Source organism: Mesocricetus auratus, unplaced genomic scaffold (assembly GCF_017639785.1).
Source record: "Mesocricetus auratus isolate SY011 unplaced genomic scaffold, BCM_Maur_2.0 Super-Scaffold_100009, whole genome shotgun sequence".
NCBI lineage: Eukaryota > Metazoa > Chordata > Mammalia > Rodentia > Cricetidae > Mesocricetus > Mesocricetus auratus.
In genome coordinates, this window is record NW_024429193.1 from 55,074,504 (window position 1) to 55,081,596 (window position 7,093).

Below are 7,093 nucleotides of genomic sequence, written 5' to 3' on the forward strand. Positions count from 1 at the left end.
AATGAGGGCCAATCAGCAAGCAGATCCCATGTCTGTCTCGAGCAATGGTCCCCTGGTCAGTCTGGAGGTGGCATGGGACTAAGATGAGTGGTTGGAGAGGCATCTGGGAGGCAGCACTGACAGGGCCAGGGGAATGACAAGGTACCTTGTCCCCAGGGGGTCCGTGATGTCATTTCCTGCCAAAGGGAAGGGTGCTGGAGCTAGGCTGGATGTTGGTGCTCTGCGTTGGGGGAAGTGCAGTGCACGTGTAAGAGGCTGTAAACACACAGTGTAGGTGTCTGGAGGCTACTTGGTAAGAGGTGTGGGTTCGAGAGAAAGGTGACTCAAGCAGAGCATATTAGGACCACAACCTAGGGAGGCCATCTAAAGTGGGAGAGGAAGACCTGTGTATGCCATTAGAAGTTGGATGGAGAGAAGCAAAGATGACCAAAAGTGGTCTGAGGCATAGACCAGGAGCGGATGACTCAGTAACTGTTTAAGTGACAACACACAGGGCTAAAGCTGGACAATACATGGGTAACTGATTCAGAGCACTAGCTCTGCAATTGCCAGGATCAGCGTTCAGATCCAGTGTCTCGGTAACCAGCTGGCCAGTCTGTATCCTACAAAGGCCTGCAACCCCAGCTTCTAGGAGGACACGGAATGGTTGCGGGGCTGGTTGATTTCCAGCCCAGCCCAGAGGGAGTTCCAAGTTTAGGGAGAGACCCTGCTTCAAAAGGAATACGTACCTGCACATACACACACACACAGACACATGCACACGGGTAAATACATCTGAGGGAGGCAGAGAGAACAATGGAAATGTAGATGAACGAAAGGCACTAATGATAAGACTCAGAAAACGGGAAAAAGTTCAAGACGATTCAGATGCAAAAAGGACTGAATACACACACACACACAGACAGAGAGAGAGAGATAGAGACAGAGAGAGATAGAGAGTTTATGTATTTATTTTTAATTAAAAATTTCACCCACATGGTGGCTCTTCAGGCCACACCGATACACATGCAAGCAAAACACCGGTACACATAAGATAAGAGGTAACTCAAGGACAGCCCGGTCTATGTAGTGAGTTCCAGGTTGGATGGGATACGTAGTGAAACCTTCTGTCAACAACGACAAAAGGTCCTTACAACAGCCCCATTTCGATAGTTCATCTTATAAGGATTCGTGACATAAGTACAACTCAGTTTTTAACTTTTTCATTTTGCAAATATGATCGCCGTATTTTCAACTTTGCAGTTAATGAATGAGAATCCCTCAATGTCAGTCACAAATCCCTCTGACAGGTTTCACCTGGGTCCTGAGGTTGCAGCTGACTGCTGTTTTTATTTATTTAATCTGAGACTTGTGTGGCACCTGCTAGGGGAAGGCTAATGCATCTTACAGAATTTGGAGGCCAGGATTTCTTTGAGTTTGTTCTAAAAAATGAATGAATGATGCAAGTATAAAAATTTTATTCTCACGTTCTCTGTGGCCTGTAGGTTTAAGCAGCTTTGACGCTTAATTTTTACTATGGATATGACACAACCAAGAATCAGCTGGGAAGGGAGGGGTCTCAGTAAGGAATTGTCTGGGCTGTGTTGGCCTGTGGGAGCACCTGTAAGGGATTTTCTTAATGGAGTTTTTGATGTGGAAAGACCTACCTTGATGTGGACCACGTCATTCGTGGACTGGGCCCTGGAGCGAACGACAGGGAGTGAGCCGAGTGCCCTCTCTGCTTTGAGCATGGAGACGATGTGGGTAGTTGCCTTTGCTTTCCTCCTATAACAGATGTAATCTGGACCTGTCAGCAAAAAATAAACCCTTTCTCCCCTAATTTGCTTTTTTGTCGGGGTTTTTTATCACAGGGTAAGAAATAAAACCAGGATAGCAGTTAATTTTTTAAAATCATTCAACAACAAAAAGTCTCCCCAGAGTTTCAGCATTCAACTCTGTAGACACTGATATTTCCTTCTGGATATTGACATCACAGGTTAAAGCCTTGTCCCAGCCCTGAGACATTAGGGCAGCTTTGGGATCCCACAGTGGCTCCTCTCTGCTCTGCGTTATCACAGCACACTTCCATGAGCCGCTCTCCTGGATGGACAGAACGGTGGCCACCTAGGAAGAAAAGCCTCCCTCTACCATCTGCACATCCACAGATCAGCAACAGTCGTGCCTTCAAAGCCTCAGGTGAGTCGTTCCGCAGTTCCGGGGTGAGCATGCTCTGTGGGTATGCAGTCAGAAAAGAAGGGTTACAATTGTCTTTATACTCTGTGTGAGCCGCCTGCTTCTTCCAGCAAGCTCTACAGAAATTCACTGTAGTGAGACTGAGGCAAAGTCCCCTCAGAAGCAGTGTTAAACCATGGAAGCTGCACAAACATTTACAGAAGGCTCACCATGTGCCAAGCTCTTCTTCTAAGAGATTTACTTATCAACTAATTTAATCCTCACAACTCAGAGATTCACTCTTATTCCTTTATTCATTAATCAAATGTTTGTGGAGTCCCTCATGGGTGCCAGGCACGGTAATAAGTGCTCAAGGCACACTAGAGAGAAGAAGACAAACCCCTTGCCCTCCTGGAGTCTATGCTGCAGGGGGTGCAGAGCACACAACAGCAAAATCTCCTGTGGTGGGAGATATTAAAGGCTGGTGCGAAAACCAAGCAGATGAGTATAAATCAGGCGAGCAGAACCCAGTAAAGTAACAGTGAATTTGAAATGATGGGGTAGGGGGTAGACCACCCAGAGAGTAGGAATTACCAGGCTACAGGGGAAGACTGTTTTAGTTAGGTTTTTGTTGCTGAGAAGAGACACCACGACCATGGCAGCTCTTATAAAGGAAAACATTTCATTGGGGCTGGCTTACAGGTTCAGAGGTTTAGTTCATTATTGTCACAGCAGGAAGAGCAGTGGTATGCAAACAGGCAGACATAGTGTTGGAGGAGCTGAGAGTTCTGCATCTGGATCTGCAGGCAGCAGGAAGAGAGAGAGTGCCTCTGGGCCTGACTTGAGCTTGTGAAACCCCAAAGACCACCCCCAATGACAGACTTTCTTCAACAAGGCCACACCTACTCCAACAAGGAAATGCCTCCTAATCCTTGTCACATAACACCACTCCCTGAGGACCACGTAGTCAAACATATGAGCCAATGGAGGCCATTCCTACTCAAACCACCACAAAGACTGAGCTCAGAGAATCTGAGAAGTTGACAGCAAGCACTCAGCCAGTCAGGGGCACAGCTGATGTGCAGGTTCCGACAGTAGCTTTGAAGCTAAGTGTCACCTTTGTTGGGGTCACCCCTGTCTTGCCTTGTCATTTTACCGTCAGTCCAAGTTCATGACTTCTCTCTGATGGCCAAAGGCAAAGATCTGCCTGTTTCCTGCTATAACTTCACAGCTCCCCTGCCTCCACTGGTTTCAGACTGGAACTGTAGCCACCTGTTCTCCCAAAAAAAACAACAAGCCCCTTTCATCCCAAGACTTCCTGAAAACTTGCCACGCATATACCTTTGGCAGCCAATCTATTTCTTGAATGGCTCATGCAGAACTGAGCTGCCAAACCAGCATCCTTTTGTGCTCTCTTTTTCTAAAAGTTCTTATAAGTGTGTGTGTGTGTGTGTGTGTGTGTGTGTGTGTGTGTGTGTGTGTGTGTGTGTGTGCAGGTGCCTGAAGAGGCAGGAAAGCATCATATCTTCTGGAGCTGGAGTTCCAGATGTTTGTGAGTCACCCAATGTGGATGCTGGGAACCAAACTCCTGTCCTTTGCAAGAGCAGTTAATACGCTTAACCCCAAACTACTGCTCCTGCCCATTTCTGTGCTTTCTCTGACTTCTATCCAGCTGAAATTTTTCCTTTTGTTTCTTTTCTTTCTCCGCCCCCCCAGAAAGGTTTTTATTTTGTTTTTTCCTGTGTATCCCTGACTGTCCTGGAATAATGAGCTCTTTAGAACAGGCTGACTTTGAACTCAGAGATCTACCTGCCTTTGCTTCCCAAGTACTAGGATTAAAGGTGTGCCCTAACACTGCCCCAACCTTTTATTTCTTATCCTTGGTACTTAAAGTCTCTCTCATTCTTTGTAATGTTCCCCTTTAAATCTGCATAGTCCAATGCAGCAGCCACTAGCCACTCACTGCTAGGACAAACTGGAATATGGTGTGCATGTATAGCATACTTCCATCTGAAGGCTTAATATGAAAGAGCAGAATAGGAAATCTCTCATTAAGGTTTTCTTATCACGAAATGTTGAAAGTGTTGTAGACCTAGGTTAAATAAAATGCATCATTAATATTAATTTACCTGTTCCCTGTCCTATCTGTATTTGATGACTCTATTCCAGCCTGTGTTTCCAAGACACTGAATCCAATCATGCGTGAAGGTCACATCCTCTTCTGACTGTTCCTGTGTTGGGTGGGACAGAGCAGAGAGCTACAGCCTGACTTAGGGGATCCGACTCTTACATGGCTATTTAAAACTCCACGAGACTTTTCAAATCTATCCTCCAAAGTCTGACTCACATAGTTTCAAAACGTTATTGATCATTTTATTAAAACTCCTATAAAATCCCTGCTATTTTCCAGACACTGGTTCCCTCACTGGGTAACTTCACTGCAACTCATTTATGATGCACAGCACCATTACCTTCTTATTACTCTGAATGCTTTATTAGTTTCTGATTTATTTGTGGGACTTTTTCTTTCTTCTTGTTTTTAGTTATTGTATAGAGTCAATGTACCCAAAGCTACAGACCAGCTAGTCAGCGCAGTAGAAACTCAAGCATATATTAGAGAACCTACAGCCATATGGGAGAACAGTATGTGTTTTTTTGTTTGTTTGTTTTTGCAGTGCTAGGGATTGAGTCCAAGGCCTTGAGCATGGCAGGCAAGTGCTCTTCCATTGAGCGACATCCTCAGCCCTTTTGACGAAAATAAAGCAAAAAATCAGTAGGATCAAGATGACTCCAATCCCGGAGAACCAACTTGTGTGGATCCCTGTGATGGACTCGGATAGAGAATATAATTTAATATGGTGGTCCCACTTCGGGGCAGGGAACAGACATGCAGTCACTTCAGTGACCTGGGCAAGAGGTTTTTTCAGTGGCCCTGGTTTCAGTTTGATCCAAGGAGCCAACGACTAGGAAATCATCATCAGCACAGGCTCAAGGAAGAGGTGAGAAAGGAAGACGCAAGGCAGCCAGGGGAGGGAACGAAGGCACAAGGAGGTCAAAGAAGATGGCCTGGGCCTAAAGAGGGTGCCCAGCGTGCTCCTCTCAAGCTAGCAGCAGAGGTTGGGTGACCTCACCCGAGAGCGCCTCGGCTCTTTCCTGAGGTTTCCTGGTCACATGTGAGATTCAAATGGCTGTGTCTCACAGGCCTGAGGTGGAAGGTGGGATTTGTGACTACAGAACATGAGAGGCTCCCTCAAGTACAAGTTTCTGGTCACCCCACAGAATGAGCCACGGACAGACTCCTATACCTGAGCAGAAACTACCTGAGAAGAAGCAAGGGAGAGAAAACGTACAGAATTGTTTATCTAGTTCTAACTCTGCCGGGGACTTTTTGTTTTGGTAGTAGATAGGTTCATAAAATATATTTGATATTGAAACTGAAAGATGGAGCCAGGTGGTGGTGGTGCACGCCTTTAATCCCAGCACTCTGGAGGCAGAGGCAGATGGATCTCGGTGAGTTTGAGGTCATCCTGGTCTACAGAGTGAGTTCAGGACAGCCAAAGATACACAGAGAAACCCTGTCAAAACAACAACAACAAAGTGAGAGACCTACTGGGAAATTCCACAGCTCCCACTCCGAGTGCTAATTCTGACTGTGCATCCGTTCACTACGTTGAACAGTGTTTGAATCTGCTTAATTTTGGTGTGTGATGCTTTTATTTATTCCCAAGGTTTCTTTTCTAATAAAGAAGAAAAAGAGGAAGAAGGAAAAGAAAGTAGGTCTGGGAATTTGCTTTGTCACCTTCCTTATGGCCAGTATACGTGTGTGTGTGTGTGTGTGTGTGTGTGTGTGTGTGTGTGTGTGTGTGTGTGTGTCTAGTAAGTCCAGGTAGGTATTGATTTCTCTGCTCCAAAGCAGGACGTCTGTCTGCATAAACTGTCCTGCTTTGACCATTCTCTCTCTGCCTTTGAGTATCACGTGTGACCGTGTGAAGCATTGAGTTGACTAGGGTTGCTTACATCACCATGGGTGACTGACTACTCCAGAGAGCTGCCTCCCTGAGAGTTTGCTCAGTTTTGGAGGCGAGAGCCCCGGCCCCTGCCCTCCAACCTTCTGCAGTTGTGTGAATTCTGTAACTTTCCCAACTTCCTTTCCTCCTTCCTCTTCCCAGGAAGGAAGTTTCAGCTCAGAGGAAATAGCTACATAACACTCCTGCCCTTCCTCTGACTCATACATTCTCTCCGCCCTTTTTCCACAGTATTTCGTAAGGCTTGGAGAGGGTAATACAGACGTCTGATTATCTCTTAGCCATGAGTCTCTGTGGTAGCTGTATAGGAGCAGATTCCCTGCCCAAGCAAAGGAAGCCTCCAGCATCTGTAATCTATGGGTATAAACAAACTATCAGAGGAGAAACTGACAGGCACATCATATCCTTTTAACAAAACAGCAGCAATGGTTTCCCTGATGGGGCCTACGACCTCACTAGCCACGGCTTCTGCCTTGTTTTATCATACCAGACATGAGTTCCCTCCTGTGAAGCGGGCCTTAAATCGGACCAGAAAGCTACTGCTGCATTTCTAATGATCACATGATATCTCGCCATGCAGGCACGTCTTTCAGGGCGTGTTGGTAGCACAGCAACCAGAGTCCATAGCCGAGTAGGACTGTTGGTGACAACCCTCCTCAGCAGCACAACTAGCACCTTTTCTGACTACAGATGCCATCACTCATCAGGGAGGGAGCCATCAGCTGAGTCCCGGCTTCATTTCCTGCAACTGAAGCATGCAATGTCTTCAGTGGTTGCTCTAGCATAAAAGCAATAACTGTGGCAATAACTTTCATGGTTTATGGGACTTCAGGGGGCCTCCATAGCTAAAACTTGTAGGGAGGTTAACTCGCCCTTGACATTGTGATTTTTGCCTAAATGTATGGGTTTTGAGACTG

The 7,093-nt window shown here is 46.2% G+C and overlaps 1 long non-coding RNA gene across 1 annotated transcript; it reads left to right on the forward strand.

The window, feature by feature from the left end:
- The first annotated feature begins 2,009 nt into the window (after positions 1–2,009).
- Positions 2,010–5,924, forward strand: LOC110342134. Its single transcript, XR_002384132.2, has 2 exons — positions 2,010–2,175; positions 4,827–5,924. It is a non-coding gene; the product is annotated as an uncharacterized LOC110342134 (long non-coding RNA).
- The last annotated feature ends 1,169 nt before the right edge of the window (positions 5,925–7,093 follow it).